Genomic DNA, 24763 nt, shown 5'->3' with positions numbered 1-24763 from the left:
TTGCTTAGAGTCTCAAGGGGCCTCATGCCTGGATGTGTGAGGTAGGGAGAAAGGAACCCACTTAGAGAGTGGCATAACCAGAGAGCAAAAACCTAGAAGGCCAGCCAACCACCACCGTCTCTGCTTCTCCTCGGGGAGGCCTGTCATCAGCCCCAGAGAGAAATACTGACTCGGTCAGGATCTTACAGCCAATTAATGGTGTAACCTGGCTCCCTACTCCCTGGCTAGTGCCCTTTCCATCGTATCTTGCAGGCCACTAGCTCCAGTGTCCTCACTATCATTATCATTCTCACCCCAGTTTTCTCTAATTTATTCATTCTTAATGAATAAAATACAGAATTTCAAGGGTGGCCTAATCAGCACCAAGAAGAGTGAGATTATCACTCCTTTTGTTCTCCATTTCATATTTCTGTTGAAACCCTGTAAGGTTGAGAAAAATCTAGTCCAATACCTGTTGAGGTTAGAATCAACTAAAAAACAAAAACAAAACAAAAAAACTCCCAAAAAGCCAGCTCTCTTTTAAACTTGCACTTGAACTGTATCGCCTACCCATCCCACCTCCGTGCTTACATAGATGCTGCCTGGGACCCAAATACAGAGCTCTTACATTTATTCCTAAATTTATCATGTTTAATTCAGTCCATCTTGCCAGCTTGCCCAGATATTTCTGGCTTTGATTCTGTTATCAAGTGTAGTTACTGTCCCTTTTGTCTGGCTTCCTCTTATCCTCAAATCTGATGAGCATGACTTTTCAACTGTCATCGATAAAAATAGTGAACACTACAGGATTCTGAAGTATTCTTCTATATGCTCCTGAAAGACAGACATTAATTCAATAACTAAAAGCACTCACTCAGAAAATTTATTCAACTTCTTGTACTATCATTCAACTCATATTTCTTTACCTTTTTAAAAAATTATCAGAAGAGTCTTATCAAAGGTCTTAATAAAGCTCAGCTATTCTTTATCACTTATGTTTCCTTGATCTGCCTGCCCAATAACATTGTCAAATAAGCAATTTTGTTAGCCTGGCATAAACTACTTTTATAACGTTAGTCCTAAAAGCTCATACCACATCCTATTCCAGAATGTTTTCCTGAGGTTAACTTCAACTCCTCAAGTTAAGAAATTTTTATAAGTAATTTTTCCCATTTTTAGAACTAGAGCTGTGTTTGCCATAAAAGTGATGTTGGTAGTGGTAATGATGATGATGGTGACAATGGTGGTAATGATGGTGATGGGGACAGTAGTGGTGGTGATGGTGATGGTGGTGATACGTGCTGGTAGTGATAGTGGCAGTGATGATGGTGATGACAGTGACGCTGGTGGTTATAGTTGGTGGTGATGGTGGTTGTGGTTGTGGTTGTGATGGTGGTGGTGGTGGTTGGTGGTGATAGTGGTGGTGGCGATGGTAATGGTGGTGGTGGCAGTGGCTTCATTACTTACTCTATGATTGAATAGATTACGGAGAATGGTCTAGTGATCTCAGTTGCATGTCATCTTAGCACCCTGGGACATTATTTAATTAGGCCAAAAGACATGTATTAATTTGAGGAAGATCTAAGGTTCTCTAGCATCATTAAAAACGAGACCAGGGAAGGAGCTGAGAAAGCATCTGGTCCCAGGCCTTCCTCTTCAAATTGAGGAATCCTCCATCTAAAGGGGAAGTGCCCTACCTGTGGTCGCAAAGCCAGGACAGGAACCCGGGTCTCCCACTCTTACCCAGTGCTTTCCTTGTGGCATAATTTCTTTTCATCTTTGTGAAGAAGCATAAGGCTTTTTTTTTCTGCAGGTGTCCATTTTTTCTCTTGAAATTAACCTCTGAAGTCGATGCCTCCTCAGTAAAAATTCAGGATTCTTTCCTGCAATGACTAAACAGAATATGCCTTATAGAAATTTCATTTATCTTTGTGGTGGGGGTGTTTTTTTTGTTTGTTTGTTTGTTTTTTAGGTGAGCCAACCCTTGGTTGACCTCACAGATTGCAAGGACCTTGTCAGCTTACAATCCCTTATTTTTTATTTTTTATGCCTACAGCACCTGGTCTTCCTAGGTGGTCTCCCATCCAAGTACTAACCAGGCCCGACCCTGCTTAGCTTCCAAGATCAGACGGGATTGAGCTTGTTCGGGATGGCATGGCCGTAGATGGTATCATAATTCTAAAAAAGAAAAGAGAAAGCTTGTATTCCAAGTGGGAAATGGAGCCAAAAAGTCTCCATGGCCGTATAGGTGCTCAGAGAAAAATGATTCAAGTAAGAAAAGACTTTTCTTTTTTAATAGTTCAAGTCACAATAATAATAACCATCTTTTACACATGTACCACACTTAGAAGATAGTAACAGCAGTTTTTCAGAAAATTCGTTCAACTTTTTGTACTATCATTCAACTTATATTTCTTTATCTGTTTTAACAGATTACCAGAGGAATCTTATCAAGGTCTTGATAAAGCTCAGATAGTTTTTATCACTAGGTATGTATTTATATTCATGATCTCTCCTGATTCTAATCATAGGTGTGAGGCAAGCAGCATAGATGTCACCAGCCTCACTTCACTGGTGTGATTTTACCAAAGTAAAGGCTGTAACTTAGAAGAATCCACTATGGCAAGAAAAGGGATGAAAGATAAAATTCAATGGCCACACAGCAGCTGACAAACCCCAGACCTTCCTGCCCAGCTACTCATTTGGGCCCATCACTCCTTTCTGTGTGGTCTGCATGGAGAGTTTTCTCCTTGCTTAACGCATAAACAGTGTCATCTGCCCAGAAACTAAGTCTTCACTTTCTTAATAACAGATCTTGTGTGAAAGTTCCAAGTGACCAGAGGTCAGCAAAGTGAGTTTGACCCTTAAGTGTTAAAATGCTTGAATGTTTTGGCCCAAATTTTTTCATTCTTTGCTGCATTTCTCTGCTTCTCTGCTCTGGAACAGTATCCTACAGCACTTTACCAGCTGTTTCAGTGCCCCTGACTTTCATTTTTCTTTAAATGAAAGAGCTAGAGAGGCTCTCTTGATATCCCAGAGGGCCAGAGTGTTCCTTCCAGAGTCTTTGAGAGCTACAAAAATGGATATTCTCATCCAGTCCCCCACGCTCCCCATCCCAGGGTTTCATCATCAAGGATGCCCATGATCCCCAGACCTGACCCCAGGACACCAACTGGTGGAAGTCGGTTTCCTCCCTTTTCATGCCAGGATTTTTTTTCAGCAGGCTTTGACTGATCACAAAGTCATCTTTTCCAACAATTAGGAAACCAGTAGCCATATTTTTCCCATAGCTGAGGAAATTACCACTCTGCCTGAAACCTCCTACTGTTCCTAGTCCCGAAATCACGCAAATTATGGCAAATGCACTCCTGAGGAGAGTTCCTCAATCATTTGACTGACATTAAATCATCAAAGGCATATTGAGCACCCCATCTGTGCTAGGCATAGGACTATTTTCTGGGGATAGGACCAACTGGGTTTCCAGAAGCTAGGTGGAACTATGTGGAACAGTCAGAAACAGATACCATGTAGTGTTATCCTTAAATGAGAGCCAGAGAAGGGCCACCTACCCATCTTAGGAAGGTCTCGAACCAAGGAGGTCAGGTAATACTTTCTGGAGTAGATGAGCTTCAGTTGAAATTTAAAAGAGGAATAGAAGTTAAGTGAAGAAGTGAGTGTGAGTAATACATTCTAGGTAGAGGGAACAGTGTAATCGAAGGCTCAGAGGCAGTCCTTGTCTACAGGTCAGTGTTGCTGGAGCAAAAACTGTGAGTTGAGAAGTGATGAGAGATGAGTCTGGAAATGTGGAGAGGAGAATCTTGTCTGTCAAGATTAAAAATGTGGATCTTTTCTCATAGAGAGTGGGGCGGGGCACTGAAAAATTAAGTGGATACTAACATTAGAGCAACCCCTCTAGCTGCAGTGTTGGGAGGGGAGAAGACAGGAAGCAGGAAGCCCATAGGAAGGCTCTTTTGAGAATTTAAATAATATGAGAGCTGAACTAGGTATTTCATATGGAGGGAGGGATAGAATCTGGAAAGAACTGGCGATTAGGTGGTTGTGAGGAGACTGAGGGTAACTCCAGACTTCTGCCTCGGGTTCCTGGGAGGATAGTGGTTCCATTGACCACAAGAACCAAGGAATAGGAGCAAGAGTTAGATAATGATTCCGTTAAGGACATGTTACATTTGAGGTGTCAGTGAGAGATCCAGATAGATGTTTGGTTGATAGATGAGCTACGTGGCTAGAGACCCAGATTAAGGAGTCATTAGTGTAAGAGGTAGGTGAAACCACAGGAGCCAGAGAGATCACGGGAGAGTCAGTTTTCATTTATCTTGATGTATGTATTGCCAGTATCTGAAAAATCCTTGTCAAGGAGATCCAGGCCTCTTTAATAAGGGGAAGAAGCTTCTCACAGTGTTGAGAATCTAGGCTTAGCAGGTGAGCTGTGCCAGTAGCCATTTGCTGACTCAGCTAGACCAGCGTCAACTTCCGCCAGGTGAATGGTCAGGCATGGGGTTCACAAATTTGTAAATATGGTCCTTTTCTCTAGAGCGGTTGTTCTGAACTCTCGTTAAACACTAAAATTACCTGGGGAGCTTTGCAAAATAGCAGTTGGGTATCTCACTTGAGAAGATGCTGACTAATTGGTCTGGGCTTGGGGCCTGGGCTTGTGGCCTGGGCCTGGGTAGTTTTTTTAAAGGTGCTCAAGTGACATCCACGTTCAGCAGAGTTAAGAAACATTGCCAAATAAGAAGTGCCCTCAGTGATTCCTCAAATTATAGGGTTTTTAATTCCTTAGCTCCTTTGGTAGATCTCCTATAAGTGCATTACAATTTCTCTAAAAACCACTTTAAAGCATCAGAACATACACTAGACAATGCAGTCCAGCCATGGTCTTGCTTGCACATTATCTCTATCCTTGCATTGTACAAGTATTTCTTCCTCATGCCTTTAAGTATCATGAGAAACTTTGTCAAATATTCTATGCTTACGACTACTATCTACTACATTTTGTCTGAGTTATATAGCTGGTATACCTGTTAAAAAGATGTAAGAATCACCTGTTATCACTTCTGAGTGAGCCTTGGTTATTCCAAGGGATCATTGCTTTCTTTTCTAAGTGCTCACAAAGCAGCATTCAACCTAGTGGTTCTCGAATTTACATTTATATTAGAATTGCCTGGATATTCTCCCTCAGAGATTCTGATTCAGAGGTGTGGGATAGGGACCCAGAATCAGCATTTTTAACTACCACCCAGGGTGATTCTGGTGTAGGTATACCACTTTTAAGAAATATGACCTTAAAACTGGAAACGAAGAATACACATTTAACTTAAACCCACTCCCCTAATTTTATTGAAATAACCAAATTGATATATATAGTATTTTAGGATATTTATTATAGTACTGAAAACCAAAAAAGCATACCAACATAATCCACATGTCAGAAATTTTGACAACATTCTATAATAAAGAGGATGCACAGAGTGAATTGAGGGAAAGCCCACCCAACACACAAGTCACCAGAGTGGAAGGAAAAGTTGGCCTGAAGAGAAAAAGGAAGGGAATCCTAGAAGAATTTCACTAGCATCTCTAAGTTAAGGTGCCAGGGGCTACGAGGAATGGGAGAAAATATTTGCATATCACATATCTGAAAGGGGGTTAATATTCAGAATATACAGAGAACTCCTACAGCTCAACAACAATCTGATTCAAAGATGAGCAAAAAATTTGAAAGACATTTCTTCAGAGAAGACATACCAATGGCCAATAATCACATGAAAGGATGCTCAACATCATTAATCATTAGGACAATGCAAATCAAAACCACAATGATATACTAGTTTAATCCATTAAGATAGCATTTATAAAAAACTTTTGGTGAGGATGTGGAGAAATTGAAAGACTTGTACACTATTGGTGGCACTGTAAATTGTGATACCTCAAAAAATTAAAAATAGAATTTACCATATGATCCAGTAATTTTACTTCTGGATCTATACCCCAAATAATTGAAAATAGGGACATGAAACATAGTTGTGCACCAATGTTTATAACAGCATTATTCACAATAGCCAAAAAGTGGAAGCAACCCAAATGTCCATCGATGAATAAATGGGTAAACAAAATGTAGTATATGTAAACAGTGGAATATCAGTTAGCCTTAAAAAGGAATGACACATGCCACAACATGGATGAACCTTGAGGATGTTATGCTAAGTGAAATAAGCCAGTCGCAAAAGGATAAATACCATATGATTCTACTCACATGAGGTATTTAAAATAGTTATGTTCATAGATACAAAAAGTAGAATGGTTGTTGCCAAGGGTTGCGGGGAGGGGAGAATGGGGTGTTATCATTTAGAAGTACAGAGTATCAGTTTTGCGAGATGAGAAAAGTTCTGTGAATGGGTGATGGTGGTGGTGGTGGTGGTAGTTGAACAAAAATATGAATGTACCTAATGCCACTGAAATGTACACTTAAAAATAGTTAAAATGGTAAATTTTGTTACACATATTTTACTACCATTTAAAAAATAAATACACAAACATGCATACAGGTAGGTGATGAGAAACACATCTCAATCACATTAGTGCCTCCTCAGACATGCCTTGACCAGAATACACAGCGCTGGGCTATGGGACTCACTCTCAGTAAATATATATGTGGTAGAAGTTCATGAAAATAATATTTAGCAGTTCTAACAAAAAGAGACATCTACGAAAAGAGATGTTACGTGAAAGTAACATCTTGCTATAAAATAGACACTAAAAAAAGCAGAAAAAAAATTTTTTTAAAAAATCTTCAAGTTATATTTACAGAGATTTAAGAAGATATATGAAAAGATATTGCTCAGGGAGCAATCTGAAACTAGAAAACTTTGCCTCCTTTAAAATGAAAAATATTGTGCAGAATTAAAATCATGTAATAGAAGCATGAACATTAGAACAATGCAGAAAACTAAAGAGAAGTATAAATTCTCGCAGTACTGATAGAATACACATAAAGAAATGAAATAATGAGTGAAAAAATGGAGGTTACAATTCAATACATTAAATACAAAAAAAAACCTCCAGAATTTTTCAGAAGAGGAAATGAAATATGAGTTATAATAAAAATATAGAAAAATTTTTTCCTGATTTCAGTTCAAAATAATTCATTGTGTACCAAGGAAAATTAAAGATATATTCTGTTGAGAGTTATTAATTTATAGGAATAAAAAATCTATTGGTATAAAATAGGAAAAACAATATTTTACTTAAGAAGAAAAGCATGTATCAGACTTTCTGTAACGCTTAATGTTAGAAGGAATTTGATCTATGGTGCTAGAATTTTGAGATAATAAGATTGTGACCGAGAATTCTGTATTCAGTAATATGTGATGGGGGAAAAAATGAAGGAAGGATATTCTCAGACAAGAAAAGTACCCAGAAAGTAGACCAATGAAATCCTTTACTGAAGAAAGTATTTACTCAATATATTTTGATCAAAAGGAACAAACATTATTAACAAACATTAAAATTTGAGAATGGAGAAGATGTGATATAAAAGATATAGGTGAACAATGAAACCAAACATAGACTTAAAGTTTAAATGTTATTAATATAGTTACAAAACAATGCAACTGTCAAAAATCATTCTTAATAAAAAAAGATACGTAAAAATTTAATAAAAACAATCTGGGTCTAAAAACTCAGATTACTCCAGAAAAAATAATTTTTCCCTCCAAGACAATATTTATTTATTTATTTATTTAAATTAAATTTATTGAGGTGACATTGATTAATAATATATATATAGGTTTCAAGTGTACAATTTAATAAATGTCATATGTATATCTCATTGTGTGTTCATCACCCAAAGTCAAATTTTCTTCTGTCTCGAAGTGCTAAATTTCTCATCTTGTACCGTGGAAGACATTGGATATTGTTTCATTGTTGACATAGGTAGAGAAATATAAGTTTAAACACATTTTTAAATGAGAAATTAAGAATAGACAAACATACAACTAGAACTGTCATGTTTAACTTCAAAATTAGGAGGAAGATTGGAATGTTATAGCCAAGTTTAAAAACTAATAAAGAAAATAGCAGGGAACATAAAAAAAGAAAGTATAAAATAAGGTGATAGAAAGTGAGGTCAAGCATATTAGCACATTAAGTGTGAATGATTTGTTTCTATTAAAAGGCAAAGAAACATGGATTGGGCAAAAACTAATTCTAAATATATGCTGTTTTAAACAAAATGGGACAGAAAGAAACAAAATATGGGAGAAAGGAAAGAGTATAGCTATATCAGGAAAACACAAACCAAAGAAAGAAGAGAGAACAATATTAATATTAGACAAAGTAGAATTGAATGCAGGAAACCTTAAATGATGTGACTAAAAGATATAATCCATGAGAAGACATAATATCCATGAATATTTTTATTCTGAATAAGAAATATCAAAATAAATACAATTGTCAAAACAATCACAGAAGAAAATATGTATTTCTATCAATCTTCAACATGGAAGTGACAAAAACAAATGAGTATATAAAGAATTTTAAGGATATAAGGAACTTGATGTAATGAACATATACCTGACTTCACATTCAAGCATGAAAGAATATATATCTCTTAAAATGCTTATGAAATATTGAGAAATTCTGATCACATTTAAAGAAAATTGTGGTACATTCCAAAAAGTGGAAATTGTCCTTCAGTAAGAGCAAAGTAAAACTGAAGTAGAGTTACTCTAGGATAATTTATTCTAGAAACTTGGTGTAGCCTGGGACTAGTGTACATCTACCTGTCACTATTAATTCAGCATTCACGGAGAACAAGGCGCAAGACTTGTTATTTGACAAGCATCATGTCTCTAGAGTACTTCCTTAAGCATGAGTAAAGAGTAAAACAGGAGCTAAAGAAAATGCTAGACAAGGGAATAAAGAATAGAATGCAGAATGTGAGCTCCTCCAGCTGGACCTAAAAGAACATTTTAGGAGATGGAATCCTCTTAAAAAGGCAAAAAGTTATGGCATCTGCAAATCAGAAGAGAACCAGAATAGGCTGAGATGAAAATGAACTATGATATGCAAAGACATGGAGGGATTGCAAAGAAACTAAAACACAGTAACATTTAAAATCTATTAGATGGCACTAATGAGCAAAGTTTATTCTATAGAAAATCAAATTGTGTGGAGGAAGCAATGTCATAAGGATAGGTAATTAGTACCAAAGCCAAATAAAAGAGATGTCTAGATAATTATTGTAAATCGTTTCAAAACAGTATGAAAAAGTAAAATTCAAAGAGAAAATATACATTGTTACGAAAAAATTTTCAAACAACAAACCTGAATTTGAAACCCCAGGTTACATTTTTAAAAGCCTGAAAAGATTGTCATTTGTCTGGAGTCTACAGGAGAGAATGGGACAGTGAAAATAAAATGTTCTGAGTTCCTTTGCTCAACCATGAGACAGTCATTTCTTGACATTTAAATTTAGAAAATAATAGCTATAGAATTACTTTTTCCACTAATCTATCTTCTAAAGCAAGGGGTCTAAGAAAACATGCTCCAGATGGCAAAAGACAGAAAATAAAGAAGATTTTAAAGAAGCATTAAAAAAATTAGAAGGAGCATGAAAATGACGAGATCAAATATCTGTTATAATAATTAACATGAATGAACTAAATAACCCATTTTTAATAAAAGTCTTCGTATTGAGTACAAAACTACAATTCAGCCATATGTTGTTTACCAAAGTCATTCCTGAAACAAAATGATGTGCAAAGATTAAAAGAAAAATGCTGAGAAAAGGTATAGCAGGCGGAGGCAACAAACGCTAAAGCAAAAGTCATGATATTAATAGAAGACAAAATGCAATTCAAGACAAATATTAAATAAGACAATGAGGGTTGGTTTATATAAATGACGAGTCCAATTCGCTGTCATCATGGAAATATATGCATCAATAAATGTTGATAAATGAAAAAGTCATGTTGCATACAAAACACAATAGTGGGGAAAGATTTCAAAATGTCACTCTCAGGCTTTCATGTGTCAAGTAAACAAACAAGAAATAATCTAAATACAGAAATTGTATAACATAATGAATGCAATACAAAATGTATGTTGCATAATACCTAAAACACAGAGAATGAAATTTCTTTTCTGGGCTTATGGAACATTTACAAAAATTAATTCTGTATTTAGGTTACAAATAAAACCTTAGTAAATTCCTCAAAGCAGAATTAGTAAAGATTATAGTCTTAACCATTAGAAATGAATTATAAAAAATAAACAATAACATGGGGGACAAGTAATTATGGTCTAGTTATACAATAGAATACTATGTAGCCATGGTGTGGTTATAGCTGGTATTGAGATTACATGATTTTTATTTTTGAAACATTTAAAAATATGATTTGGATTCTTGGCTAAGATTAGTATCATGCTCACACAGTTTATACTTTATAGAATCTGTAGTCTTTTATTTTTTTGATGATGAAGATAAGATTAGATTTGCGTGTTTCTAGCCCTTTGGCTTCTTGCTGCTGCTGTTGTCCAAAATTCTTCAAAGATCAATGAAAGTGTTCAATAACCACTAGAAGGTCTCCTGGTAATCCTTGTTCCCAAGCAGTAGACCAAGATGTTCATTGCTTTTCTTGCTCTAAAATTAACCAGTCCACTTCCCAAACTTCCCCACCCAAACCTTTTATTTTTTTCTTTTCCTTTTTTTTTTTCTGGCCAATAGTTCTTTTGTGTGTATGTCACTTACTATTTTCAGATCATTTTGAGCTATTTTTTTCATGGTGTTAATTCATATAATTTTGTGCCATCTTCCTATATACATTCTTTGAGTGTGTGCCTTTCTTCTCTTCTTTATTTCTAAATGTCCTTTTCAGTTATGAACACATGGGTTAGTCCTGCCAGCACTTTTTTTTTTCCCAAAAGGACCATTCCTTTTTCCTCTTGCCTTAGCATCATCTAGAGTTTCTGATTATTTATTTCAGCCAAGTTTCTCCTTCTTGACAATCATGACCTCTAGGTTGGAGTGACTTCTTTCTCTTAAGATGCCTCTTTTGCCTGCTTCGCCAAGCAGGATCTTTCTATTGGTGTGAATGAGGTCCAGAAGAGTCATCTGGTTACACTTCTTTCTCCATGTCAGCTAGAGAAATAAAAACACTTATCTGATGCTCTACTTTTAGTCAAATGAGGTTTTCTGCAAATATCTAGCCAGGACAAGTTCCCTTTCACTGTTTCAGCTTCCCTTGTGCCAGAATAGTAGTGGCTAGGAATGCACCCTGCATCTCCTTGTGGCCAAGTGGCCTGTAGAAAATGCTCACGATGACATCACACATGTTCCTCACCCTTTTCCGCTCACTCGTGAGATATTCTAGGTGCTCTATCTGTAGGGTCCTGAATTCCCATCACAAACCAACTTTGGGTCCAAAGCCATATTGCCATGTACATGTGTCAGTCCATAAATACAGTTTCTAGTATTCTGTATACATGTGTGTGTATTTGTATATGTCACCAGGTGCATCCCCTCTCATGTTTGTCTTTGTTTTATCAGAGTTTCTACACCTTGGATAGATTCATGGTATTATTTCAACTCTTTAATCCTCTTCCCCATCAGCCTCTAGGCAAATACATGCCCCCATGCTCGTAAGATGCAGGCCTAGACACGAATTCCCCCTTTTCTGCATATGGTAAATCATGACCCAGAAAGCTACATCCGGTACTGACAATGTTTGCTTCTTTTTTATCCCAAAATCCCAACTGTCAGCAGAAAGAACGAATGACAACTATCATCCCTAGTCCCAGATTTGTCACTGTCTTGCCCAAAACTAGTGGGAAATCAGGTCAGACTAGATGATAAAAAAACCTTGAATGCCTGGAAAAGGAATTAGATTCAAAATGATAGTCAATAAGAAGTAATTGTTGGTTCTTGATAAAATAATTAAACTAGTGGCTTATATAAAGTGCTCATATGCAGAGTAGTTTGAAACGGAGTGAGGCAGTTACGAAGACTAGAGGCAGATGCTGGGGCCATGTAGGAGGCTGTTACCCAGGAATTTGGGAGTGCTGTCACAAGGAATGAAATGAAGAGAATGGGACAGAGCTGAGAGATAATATAAAATATAGCTTAACTTGGTATCTTTGTTTCTGATTTGGTATTGAAATTTTGTAGGAAAAAGGAAGTCTAAAGTAAATAATACCAATTATCAAGCCTGCCGAATGTGGAGAATGATATTTCCACTGAAAAAGTGAGGAAAATCTATGTTACTTTGTTTTGGAAGTGGATGGAGGTAGGAATAAGATATGTTTGAGAATAGATCTATTTACATATTTAAAAGTTACAGCTAGTGAATGATTGGAGGACTGTGTAAATGCATGTGATTCCATCAACAACAGGATGTCTTTCTGACCAAACTATGTATAGGGGCTGGTTTCTATTGACTATTTTTGTCTAGTTCAAAGTGATTTACTCAGGGAGGCCATTCTCTCCAATTGGACTATAATTTATTAAACACATTCAGCCACATAACTAACTCTACTTATCTCCCAAACCCTCCAGAGTCCTTACCTAGCTCATGCCTCCAGCCACTTCTAACCCCTGGAAGCAAAAGTTGCCATGAAGTTCCCATGTCATATTTTTCTGCTTTATTCATTAATTGCTTCTTAGGGGTGAAGGTGAAAATTTGTACCATTTCATCTTTTATAGCTGGTTCTGAAGAGAATCATCTTTCCCTTCCTTCCTCTTCCTTAAACTGAGGTCTAAGATTTTTCATCCCCAAATCCATACCTTCTCGCATCATAAACCCCTTTCTCCATTATACTAGGCACTTAGGGTATCAGGGAATCTTGGCACATTTACTTGTATTTAACAGAAAAGAAAGGAAGAAAATTAACATCTGTTGAGCCCTATGCGCCAGGCACCATGCTGGGAAATTTGTATTCATTATGTCTAATTCTACTCTGTCAGGTGATACCTTTATTCCATTTTCCAACTGAAGAAGCTTGGGCTCATACAGATTACAGGGTTTTCTTTGTTTGTTTTTTAGCAAATTAAAATTTATTATCAATTTGTTAGTTTGTAAAATATCAACTTATACACACCACAGTACATTATAAAGTAACAGGTTTAACTCTTCTGCCAGTTATTCTGTCTCTGTAAGAATAAGTAAGAATAAGTAATGTGCTTAAGACCACAAATCTAGAGAATGTAATGGATGAGATGCAGACCCAGGTATGTTGGATTCCATGGTTACCCTCTTTTCTGATTTCTGACATCTAGATTTCCAGGTGAAAGATGTTATTGGCACATTGTTCTCCACATCAGAAACCAGTGGTACAAAGGAACAGTCTAGAAGAGGCCCTTTTCACTTCACAGGCCCCAGTGTACAGACCTCTCGATGTCTCACCCACTCCCCACCCAGGCACACCCTTGAGTGAACAGGGCTCACAAGTTTGGAAGATTTGGGAGAAATGAAATGACACACTCCTAATTAGTTTGAACTGTGGAACCCATTAGCTATAATTTTTATTGAAATTGAAAATACAAAAAATAATCTCATGGCATGAAGAAACTCTTTTAAATTAAACCCAATTTAGGAATCTTGAAGTTTTGATTTCAGCGGTTCCTCCAATGCAAGTGTCAGTCACACTTCATAAACAAGAATGTGTTTTCTCCTCTGCCCTTTCCTCTCAATCAACCGTATGAGCATTGTTGCACGCCGAGCTCTCCTGTCTCTGAGCTCCACAGGCCTCAGCCCACACAGCCCAATACTACAGTTATGATGGAAGCTTTGTGGTATCCCCAGTGAACCATCTGTTCGCTGAGGGCCGAGATCAGTTGTAGTTCGTCCTGCATTCCCCTATCTCCTACTAGCAGAGTATTTACACATACTAAGAGGTGGGTAAATATACAAGAATAATTGCCTTTCGAACATTATTATTTTAACCAACCTTTACAGGAAAAGATTGGATAAATAGAAGATAGAAAAAGTTCGCTATGATATACAAAATAACAGTTCTGGTGTGGAAGAACTTCAGGCATGGTAGTTCCTTTATTTAACCATGGTATGTATATACATTTATGTGTGATTCCAAATGCTGAAATTCACATATACACATGTGATCCAAAGTACAAAAAGACACACAATGCACATTGTTCATACTGTAAGCCCACACAATACACATGTTCATATGTAGGACACATATGTTTATGCTCCATACAATAGCTGCTTGGAGACCTACCTTCAAGTCGATGTACTATAAGTCTTGGTCTCTAACCAATGTAGGTAAACGTCAAGATGGTGGATTTGGATTGTGCCAGAAAAAAATTGAAAGAAGCAGACCAAGATGGTGATAATAAGGAATTTCTTAAATTTTTAAAAAATTATATGAAAACTACATTACCTTTTTAAAAAATAATTAAAATATTACAGGTAATGGAATCTCAATTTCTAATTTCTTTGTGTTCCTTGGAGGTAACTATTACGATATGTTATGTGCATCCTTTCATATCTCTCCTTTTTGCAGTTACATAATATATTTACACCATTAAAATATTAAGTATAATATTAAAATATTGTATATAATTTTAAGTTTTTTGAAAATACCATTTTCTTCTACTAGTTCTAATAATCACAATAGCTGCATAAGAGAGATTCCACTGTTCTCATTTTACAAATGAGGACACTAAGGCTCAGCTAAATTAAGTTTTTTAAATTTTTTGAGGCCACAGAGCCAGTAAATACCAGAACTAAACTAAGCCTTCCTTTTCATAAATAAGACATTTATCTATTTATTCAGATTTTCCATTATGTTCTTCAGTAAATTTTTATAGATTTCTCCATAAAGGTGTCTTATACATTCTTCTTAGATTTATTCCAAGGTACATTCTACTTTTCATTAAAGTTTTGAAAGCGATCTTTTTTTTTATATTATGCTGTATTTTCTATTTGACTATTGCTTGCATAAAAGAAAACAACTCATTTTTAATATTGATTTTATATACAGTCACTTTGCTAAATTCTATAATAGTTTGTTATTTTATTCTCTTGGTTTTCCTAGGTATACTATCATATCATTTAAAAATTGTGACAGTTTCATCTTTTCTATTCTAATATATACACCTCTTATTTCTTCTCCTCACTTAATTGCATTGTCTAGGACTATTAGTAGATTGTTGAATAATAAAGGTCTTCACACTCATCCTTATCTTGTTCTTGATTTTAATGATAATGTTTCTAATATTTCACCATTTCTTGTCCAAATAAGTATACCTTTATTATTTCTTAGTTTTATTTTTCCAGTTTTATTAAGCTATAACAACACTGTATAAGTTTAAGGTGTACAGCATAATGCTACTTTGACTTATGTATATTGTGAAATGAATACCATAATAAGTTTAGTTAGCATCCATCATCTCATATAGATAAACAAAAGAAAAGGAAAAAAAGTTCTTGAGAACTCCTAGGATCTACTTTCTTGACATCTTTCAAATATATCATATAGCAGTGTTAACAATAGTCATCACATTGTACATTACATTCCTAATAATATTTTGCTATTTAAGTATGAAGTTTGCTGCAAGGTTTTGGTAGATAGCTATTATGAAGAAAAGATGTTCCTCTTACCTTCTAATGTGTTCAGAGGTGTGCTTGCTTTTCTACCACACTTTGATGTTAAATTTTATAGAATTTTTTTCTGAATATATTGAGATGGTCATATGAATTTCCCTTTTATCCCGTTAATAGTAAATTGTATTGATAGGTTTTGTAATTTTGAGCCATTCTTGCTTTCCTGGAATAAACTCTATGTACTGTTCTTTTAATACTATACTGGATTTTGCTATTTTATAGGGGGTTTGCTTAATTTACTAAGAAGATTGGTCTATAATTTGTTTTTATTTGTACTCTCCTTATTCAGTTTTTGTAACCAGGATACAGGCCTCATAAAATAAATTGTAACTTATCATCTTTTTCTATGCTCTGGAAGAACTTATGTAAGAGGGGAATTATCTGTTCCTTGATAATTCTTAGAACTTGCCCGTAACACTCTCTGGACCTGGAAGGTGGGGCAAGTAGACTTTTGAATATTGATTCAGTTTCTTCTGCTATTATTGGACTAGTCAGGCTTTTCTGCTTCTCGAATCACTTTTTTTTTAAATTAAAATATAGTTGACATAAAATATTATATTAGTTTCAGTGTAAAACATAGTGATTCAACATTTATATACCTTACAATGTGATCACAATAACCATTATATCACCATAAAACTTATTACGATATTATTGACTAAATTCCCTGTGCTGTACATTACATCCCTATGAATTATTTATTTTATTACTGGAAGTTTGTATCTCTTATTCCTGTTAACTTTTTACATCCATCTCCACCTCCCTCCCCTCTGGCACCCATCGGTTTGTTCTCTATATCTAAATGCCTGTTTCTGTTTTGTTTTGTTTGTTCATTTGTTTTGTTTTGTTTTGTTTAGATCCCACATATAAGTGAAATCATATGATATTTGTCTTTCTCTGTCTGACTGATTTCTATCCATGCGTTGCAAATGACAAGATTTCATTCTTTTTTTACAGCTGAGTAATATTCCATTGTATATATGTACCACCTCTTTATCTATGCATCTATCGATGGATACCTAGGTCGCTTCCATATCTTGGCTACTGTAAATAATACTGCAGTGAACATAAGAGTGCATATATCTTTTCAAATTAGTGTTTTCATTTTCTTCGGATAAATACCCAAAAGTGAAATTACTAGATTGTTGAATCACTTTTGATCATTTATATTTTCTCAAAATTTTTTCATTTTATCTAGGCTTTCAAATGTAGTGCTGCAAAGTAAAATATCTTATTCTTTTATAATCTAATAAAATCTCTTGCATTTATATTTATGCTGTCTTTTTCATTTCTAATATTTCTGGTTCTTCTTCTTCCCCTTCATTGTCTCTCTCCCCTTCTCTATCTCCCTCACCTTCCCTCCCTACAGTCTCTCTTTCTTTCTTTCTCTTCCTTCCTTCCTTCCTTCCTTCCTTCCTTCCTTCCTTCCTTCCTTCCTTTCTCTTTCTCTCTCTCTCTCTCTCTCTCTCTCTCTGTCTTTCTTTTTCTCTCTCTTTTCTCTCCTCCCCCTCGCCTCAAAGAATCATCTATTTTATTGTTTTTCTTCAACAACAAAAAGCTCTTGGTTTTGTTTACTAACTGTTCAATTGTTTTGTTTTGGGTGCTAGCTCATTAGCTCATTACTTTCTGCTTTTGTCTTTGTACTGCCCTCTTCAGCTTTACTTAGATTTCTTCCTTTTCTAGCTTCTTGAGTTACAGGCTTGGTTCTTCTTTTTTTGTTTTTCTTCATTTTCCTTGTTGTCTAAGAAATGCATTTAAGGTTAAAAGTGTCTTTTAAGCATTGCTATAACCAAATTGCACATTTACTAGATTGATATGTAACACTTTTGTATGTTCATTTTTTAAAAAAACAAGAAGTTACTTAAGAATATATGTTTTTTTAAAAAGATTTCATGTTGTTGCAGATCAGATTTCCTGGGAAACAGGTTCCAAGATGGCGACTGCAGTGAAGGACTGTTATTAGTTTTAAAGGCAGTGTTCTTGGGATTACTGCTTGTAGAAGGGAAGAGACAGAGCAGGGTTTGGCAAGGGGAGAAGGTGGACTGGGATGGTCCTGCTGAGTCATTCCCATTTGGGGTGAGGGGACCAGGCCTTTATACTCCTCTTTTTCATATCATTCAGTAATTGGTTGTGAGTTGCCCAGAAAAGGGACATGACATTGGGCAAGCCAGCTCTTTCCAGCTAAGGCAATTCCTGAAAAGGGTTGACAGCAGACAGCTATCTGCCAGTAGCATTCCAAAGCAGCTGGAGTGATAAATCCTTCTTTCCAGAAGGTTCTGGTTGGCACGGTTCAACAACTACTACAAATACTTATAGTTTAGTATTTTAACTAACTTTTGGTTGTTGATGTTTAATCTGTGGAAGACATTTCTCCATGGATTCAAATAAATTTTCAATGAGTTTCAATGACTTCAGAGTATTTAATTAGATGCACATACAAAAATATATTTAACAATACATCCTATATTGTGAAGCATTTAAACTGTTTGGAATTTTTTACTACAATAAACAATGCTGCCACAAATATCCTTGGAGTTGAAATCTTGTAGAAGTAGTAATAGTAGTTGCAGAGTGCTATTATTGTCCATAGCTACTTTCTTAAGATAAACTTATAGAAGTAAAATTATGTGGAAATGTGCATTTCGAGGCTACAGATAGATAGTGCTATTTTGGCCAGTTTACTTCCACACCAGCAGTGTTAGAGAGTTCTGTTTCCTTGCCTTTTTACCAAAAAAGATAATACCTATTTTAAAATTGTTAACAGTTTGATAAGGTGGCAATAATATCTTGCCATTGTTTCTATCTAATGTATCATCATTGATGTATCATCTAAATGAGTATAAAATGATATTTCCCAGCCTAAAATGATGGCACCAGATCCTATGTGGCAAGAATAAAGAGTTAATGTCTAATATTTCTGGAAGGAAAATAGAGTTACCGTGAGAAGGAACCTTAAATATTACTTACTCCACTCTCTGCAATTATCAAATGAGAACTTGAGGGCTAGAGAGTGAGAGTGACTTCCTCAAAGTCACATACCTACTAAATATCAGAACCAGGATTAGTCCCACGAGCTCCAGACCACACCACTCAACTTTCTCCGATTTGCTCAGGAAATAAATGTGTCTTTCTTACCAGTTTCCCAAAACCCATCAAGCTATGGCGCTTCTGAAACTGTAATTGATGATCCCCTTAAGAAATGTTATAGATTTTATACTTTATTCAAATCAGAATATTTAAAAATTATTATAAATACATTTGTATTGTCTTCATTACTGTTTTATGCCAAGCGCTGCCGTGTGATTTCAGTGTCCCTGCTATCTTTTTGTCACATGGCATAATGACGAAGAACACCTCCAGAGTCAAATGATCTAGATTTGAATCCTAAAACCATCAGGTACAATCTACATAACCCAGGGCAAGTTATTTAATCCTCTGTGCTTCAATTCTCTCATCTTTAAAATGGGCATAATATTTATGAGTGGTTATAAGTAGTCAACCAGATAATTCATGTAAATTGCTTAAGATGGTCTGGCATGTTGTACGGGGTAGCTATTATTAATGAGATGTTTTTCAAACTGGGCCCTAGACACCTCTAGCATTGAAGGGACCATCCAGGGACATATTGCCTGGGGTCAGAATGAGGTGTAAGCGCTCCTGGGTGCTGTTGTCCACAATGCTGAATCATTCTTGCATGATTGCCCATTAGGACATTGTTGGTTTTAAGGAACTGGTGGAGGAAGAGGCTCATGACTGCCCAGAGCCTTCTGCAGATTAAATCCTGGGCTCCTAGAATGAGCCAGAAAAGCAGTTCTCAGTCAGATCACAATCCTTCGTAGGTCTGAAAACCAGCACAGACACTGGACAGGGTATGAGTTTTGCATTCAGGCAGACATGGGTTTGGATGATGGTTCAACTGCCTGCAAAGAATCTGATTCTAACTATGTTGGCATAATAATACCTACTTTGAAAGATTATATTGAAGATTGCATTAATTAAGAACAGGTAGTAGACTCTCAATAAATGGTAGCGATTGTTTATATTGTTATGGTAAGCAGAAAGTGGAAGAAGGAAAAAGAAAGGAGAATTAGAGAATGGGAGATCAGAGGGTGTCAGAAGAGGGAGGGGACAGAGAATGAAATGGCGAGCCCGCGAGCCAGCTCACCACAAATTCCTCCTGGGCCACAAGAATTTACCCATCTTAACGTGATTTCACACACTGTTCCAAACTCGAATGTTGTCTCTTTGATATGGTTTTGTCATGCTTATTGTTAAAATACACCCACTCACCCACACACACACACACACCACACCACATCACACCACTGCCACCACAATATTTGGCACATTTACAGTGCTGTTTTCTTCAAGACCTGCCTGAGCCCCATACCATGTTGCAGTGTCTCTTCCCTGACAGTTCTGTTTCTGACATAGGGATGAGTTGCTGCATGAATAGAGCTGTCACTTTCTCACCCTCTCAGATTTTTCTGTTTGTTTGTTTGTTTTTATCCTTTCACTCTATGGTAGGAAACTCCTATTATTTGTTCTGTGTCCTCTCGAGATTATTTATTTGGCACAAAATCTCATTGGAGGTGTATGAAACATAGATCCAGATTGTGAAGAAAGAAAAATTCTGCAGGGAATATAAGTCACAACATGAGAATTTTAGGTGCTAGGCGGGATGGCAGGCAATCCTGGGCCCCTGGCTTCCCTGTAATGTGTTCTCGCCTCAGGAGAGGAACTGATGTGAGATCCAGGATCTGTCTGCCGTAGGGCTTCCTTAAGGAGAAGGAATAGCTCCAAGCATTCCATGCTTCTCCTCTTAGCCCTGTCCCTTACATTAATGCAAAGCCATGGTTACAAAATGCTGGCATGCATCCGAATCTCCAGGCCCCTTAAAACAGATTGCTGAGTCATCCTGAATTTCTGTAAGTCTGGGGTGGGTTCTAAGAATTTGCTTTTCTTACATGTTCCCAGGTGATGCCAGTGCTGCTGGTAAGAGGACCACACTTTGAGAACCACTGATAGGATTTTACTTGTTATGACTCTCATAAACATTCTACAAATAATTCTCATAACAGCCCTGTGAAACATGTATTATTACTATTATTATTATTCCCATTTAGAGATGAAGAACAACTTGTTTAATGCCTCATAATTATAAGTGGTAGAGCCAAGATTTGAATTCTGGTCTCTCTAATTCCAACAATAGACTCGTGCTTGATGCTTTGGGTAGAAGAGACGGAACTGGTATTTGAACGCCCTGACATTGGAGATGAGTCATTTTCCCCAAGTAAGTACTTCTGTGAAGGAGACATTCTCTCACAGTCCTTTCCTGGCATTAGCCCCTCAGCTCCAGAGCCCGGAATCAGACCTTGGTGTTTCGATTTACAACCCCACTTCTTTAGCATCTCCTCGTACTTCTTGAATATTTTGCATTCCATTCTATTCTATGTTTATGTTTAATATAATATAGATTTTTTTTTTCCTCGAATAATCTTGTCTATCTAAGAGCATGCCAGGATTTTCCCTCTGGTCTCTAATTTACCTTCTAGTTTGTGGATGAGGGTTTAGGCTCTCCATAGTTGGCTTATTAGTGGTACTAGCACCTAGCACAGGGCCTGGCTCTAACATACTCAGTATTTATTCATCCAGAGATGTGATGGTGAAAGAAAGACAGTGGGCTTTGGAACTCAACAGATTCGGGTTTGAATACCAGTTCTGTCTCTTACTAGTAGGTGAACCTGGGAGAATTACTCTGGGGATGTTTTTATAGCTGTAAAATGGGCATAAAAATGCCTTTCTCACAGGATTTGGTGACTATTACAGATGAAGTGAGCAGAGCGCCAGGTGTGTTGTAGTCTATATGGAGGTGACTGCTATGACTTGTTATAATTCGTTAAACGGGTGAATAAATAAGCGCAGAATGACCCATACTCAAGCTGTGATGCCCCTGAGCTGTAAACACTTTCCAGTCTGATACTGCCTGCCTGTGCCAAGGACAGCTCCCTCAGGCAGCAGATCTCAACTTCTCCCAGGAGCCTGCACACCTCTCCTGGGTACCGTACCTCATTGTGCCCCCCCACCACACACACCTGGGCAGCTCTGTTCAGCCTGACATTTCCCCAACTCTCCCATAGAAAAGATTTTCTATTCACTCTGAGGTCCCTAATGGAATGCAAAGTCCTCAAATCAGGTCTTCTCTGAATTCCTATGGATAGCATGTAATTCCAAGATACATTTTTATGTTTGTATAAGGACTATATGCTGGTAATTTACTAAAAGTGTTACTAGAGATTAGTCATATTTGCTATTCATAAACTCAAATTAGCTCTTTACTAAGTTCCCCAGGGGCTCTAATTCTGTTATCTGTGAAGTCAGGCTGCCTCTAAATGCTCACCAACTACTGCCTCCTCATTCAGCCAGATGGTTAGAATCCTGTGACCTGGGGGAAAGTCACATTATTATCATTGCAATGTCAGACTTGTTTTGAGTTGGTAGTGGTGTTCAGCTAATGCTCTTCTTGCTTTTTAATTAGAAATTATGGTTCATTTAACTTCATCATTATCATGTTAGTTTGTGGAAGATGTTTGGTTAACCCAAAAGGATGCAATGATACATATTTGCATCAAAGGTACTTTAGGTCTCTAATTTTTCAACCACTAGATTTTAAGACATGAACAAGTTGCAGTTAAAACATGAATCATGCATATCCTCTTGCTAAACAGATACATATGTAATCTGACCCCAAAAGTGCTTATGTAGTTGTTTTGGTTATTTATAATTGTATAACTAACTACCTCAAAACTTAGTGGCTCAACATTTTATTATTCTACATGATTCTGTGCATCAAGAATTCAGGCATGGCTCAGCAGGGACAGCTCATCTCTGCTTCCCCATGTCTCCTAAGGCTGTAAAATCCAAAAGGGCTCCGTGTCTTCCATGTCCAGCACCACAGCTAAGATGGCTTAAATGACTGAGTGCTGGCTTGAATGACTTGACTGGAATCTTATACTGGGGGCTTCAGTTCTTATCATCAGCTGCGTTGCTCAGTTCTCCTCCATGTGATGTTAAGCCTTCCTCTGTCTATGTGGTCTCTCTATGATCTCTCTAAGGTGGCTGAACTTCTGCATGACAGTTCAGTGTTCCCAAGAACACAAAAGTGGAAGCTGCTAGGCCTTCTTAAGGCTCAGGTCTGACACTGGCACAATGTCACTTCTACTGCATTCTTTTGGTTAAAGCAAGTCACAGGCACAGTCTAGATTCAAGGGGAAGGGACTAAAAAGGGCATGCATTTCAGGAGGCATGGTTTCTGGGGGACCACCAGTTTAACAGACAGTTCATTAATGAATTCAAGCAACTTAAATAACTCCCAACATAATATCAGGTTAAGCATACTAAGTGATTATTATGTTTATAGTTCAATATCTTAATAATAAAATGTGGGCACTGATTCATGTTTTTTATTATAAAATAAGTGACTCATATATATTATCAACAATTTTATGCCAACTTGTGTCTTTTGTTTTTCTCCAATTCCTTGTTATCACCTACTTCTTTTTCTACTGGGACATGAAAACGTGCGATAGGATCTTCTGCTCCACGCAAATGGTCTCAGTCAAAAAAAGGTTGAGAATCACCTTTCTAGTGATCAAGAAATGAACTCTTAGAAATCTTGTAGCAGCTAGAGCTACAAAGCAGGCAGGACACTGTTTTCGTCCTGAAGGAGCTCAGAGTCTCACAAGGAAGAGGTGGCAAGTACACTGCCATGTGGTCGGTGCCATCATGGAGAAAAGCCCAAGGAGCTAGCTGTTGGAGAGCAGAGAAAATATGCCCTGTCCAGTCTGGGTAATCAAAAAGAACTTCTTAGACTAGGTGTTGCTTGAACTGAACTCCAAAGGCTGCATAGGAGTGACAGTTAAAGGAGGATCAACGGGAACAAACGCCCAGAGATGGAGCGGTTATCCAGATTTGACTCCTCACGAGTGTGGGAAGAGAAAGGGGTTTTTATCTATCTAGCTTTTAGTCATTCTTCCCTTATAAAAATATACTTATTATGAGTTTGTTATAAATCATCAGATGCATACAAATAAGCTCCCCCAATCTTATGCCATATTCATGAATTAATGTTTTTATGAGAGCAAAGAGGAGTTGAAGAGGTGTTTGTTCCTGGATAATTGGCGATGGTTGATTCATTCAAATGAATAGAGACCTGGGGTGCATTTCAATACCCATTGAATTTGCCGTCTTCACTCTGACTTGAGATTTCCATGCTGACATCTGTTCAGAACAAATAGAGTTTGATCCAGTATATGAAATTACAGAGCTAGAGAATAAGTTAGAAGCTATTATTCCCACCCCCTCATTTTATAGGCAAGGAAACTGAGGCCCGGGGTGCTGAAACTATTACTGAAAGTGGAATAGCTGTAGGGACATAAAATGCTCTTCTCCCTTCCAAGCCTGACAACCTCCAATCTGCATGTTATTTAGAAAACCCTATTGCATTTTTTTCTGCCAGGAAAGATGTTCAGGGAGGTAATAAGAAGATTGTTCATACCGTAAAGAGCCTCCAAGACGGGGCAGGCTGCTGAAAGGGAAATGCCGGGTGATGGCAGGAATAAGCCCTCTTGTATGGTAGCTCTCATCTCTATCAAGGGCAGAAAACCAGAGGGGGCCGTCATGTGGGAGCATGGTCAGCAGGTACCATCTGGAGAGTCAGGCAGCATTTCAAGCCCCTAACTTTTCCTGATGGAAATAAAGAATGGTTTAGCTCCATCCACAAGGAAGCCAAACACTGAACTACAATGGAACAAATGAGCACAAATAACACGAATATTTGTTTAGTTATTGCAACATATACCTCTTTACCTTGTTACTCCTCTTCAGCTCCTTCAGGAATCTTTTTCCACTCCCCTGTGCCTGCTTCAGACACATTAGATGACCCCAAACTTCCCGGTACATATCCATACTACTACTCTTTCCAACTTGTGTGTTAATTATCTTATCGGGTGTCTGTTTCCAACACAGGCCTGTCAGCTACCACAATAGAGAAATATACAGGATCTAGGGGCTCTATGGGAACACAGCTGGGAGAATAGCTTAGTTTGCTCAAAGAGTTTTTAAAAGCTATAGAAAAGAAGTGG

At 37.0% G+C, this 24763-nt stretch overlaps 1 protein-coding gene and 1 pseudogene across 5 annotated transcripts in view; one reads left to right on the top strand and one right to left on the bottom strand.

Annotated features, from left to right (window-relative positions):
* Positions 1–24763, top strand: part of DGKG (diacylglycerol kinase gamma) — a 177560-nt gene that overhangs the window by 5994 nt on the left and 146803 nt on the right. The window lies entirely within an intron of this gene.
* LOC112474249 lies at positions 2027–2145 on the bottom strand (annotated as a pseudogene).

Source organism: Pteropus alecto, unplaced genomic scaffold (assembly GCF_000325575.1).
Source record: "Pteropus alecto unplaced genomic scaffold, ASM32557v1 scaffold88, whole genome shotgun sequence".
NCBI classification, from domain to species: Eukaryota; Metazoa; Chordata; class Mammalia; order Chiroptera; family Pteropodidae; genus Pteropus; species Pteropus alecto.
The sequence above is the reverse complement of the archived record's forward strand: the minus strand, read 5'-3'. Positions and strand labels throughout refer to the sequence as shown.